Source organism: Callorhinchus milii, unplaced genomic scaffold (assembly GCF_018977255.1).
Source record: "Callorhinchus milii isolate IMCB2004 unplaced genomic scaffold, IMCB_Cmil_1.0 Scaffold2, whole genome shotgun sequence".
In the NCBI taxonomy this organism is placed as follows: Eukaryota; Metazoa; Chordata; class Chondrichthyes; order Chimaeriformes; family Callorhinchidae; genus Callorhinchus; species Callorhinchus milii.
Genome location: NW_024704743.1, coordinates 109,937,320 through 109,937,952, shown reverse-complemented (window position 1 = coordinate 109,937,952; position 633 = coordinate 109,937,320). Strand labels below are relative to the sequence as shown.

The window sequence follows — 633 nt, the reverse complement described above, 5'->3', positions numbered from 1 at the left end:
TGCCTGCCTCCATCTACAAAATACTGTTAATAATAATAATAATCCTTGCATTTGATATAGCGCTTTTCACATCTTCTAGGCGTCTCAAAGCGCTTCACAGAATAGACTGTAAAGCGAATTGACTGTATATTTGTAGGAGAAATGCAGCAATCAATTGCGCACAGCAGTGTCCCACAAACAGTCGTGGGTTGAAACGACCAATTTATTATTGTATTTTTTTGGAGGGATTATTATCAGGTGTGGGGAGTAAGGAAACTTACCCAAGGTTTCACCCTGCCGGGAATCGAACCCAGGTCTCTCGCTTGCAAAGCGAGTGCTCTAACCACTGAGCTACAGGGCTCCACAAGTTGCTACACTTTGCATTATATTCTGTGCTACACTTTGAGAGGTCCTCCCCATTTTGATTTAGTGTTTGGAAACTGCACAGTGCCTTTCATTGGAGGTTGAAACTGACTAGCCTTTAACTTCTGCCTGTGCCAAACTCTCTCTTTCAAGGATGCAACATTCTATTATCTGACATAGAAGCTTTTTTGTAGATCTTCAAAACAATTATCTCTCCCTTCTTCCATTTTCCCTCCCTCCCAACAACATCAGCACAGAATGCATGGACATAAATCTTCCTGTTTTGTAGAC

At 41.7% G+C, this 633-nt stretch overlaps 1 non-coding gene across 1 annotated transcript; it reads right to left on the bottom strand.

Moving 5' to 3' along the window:
• Positions 1-268: 268 nt before the first annotated feature.
• Positions 269-340, bottom strand: trnaa-ugc. Its single transcript has one exon. It is a non-coding gene; the product is annotated as a tRNA-Ala (tRNA).
• Positions 341-633: the final 293 nt, after the last annotated feature.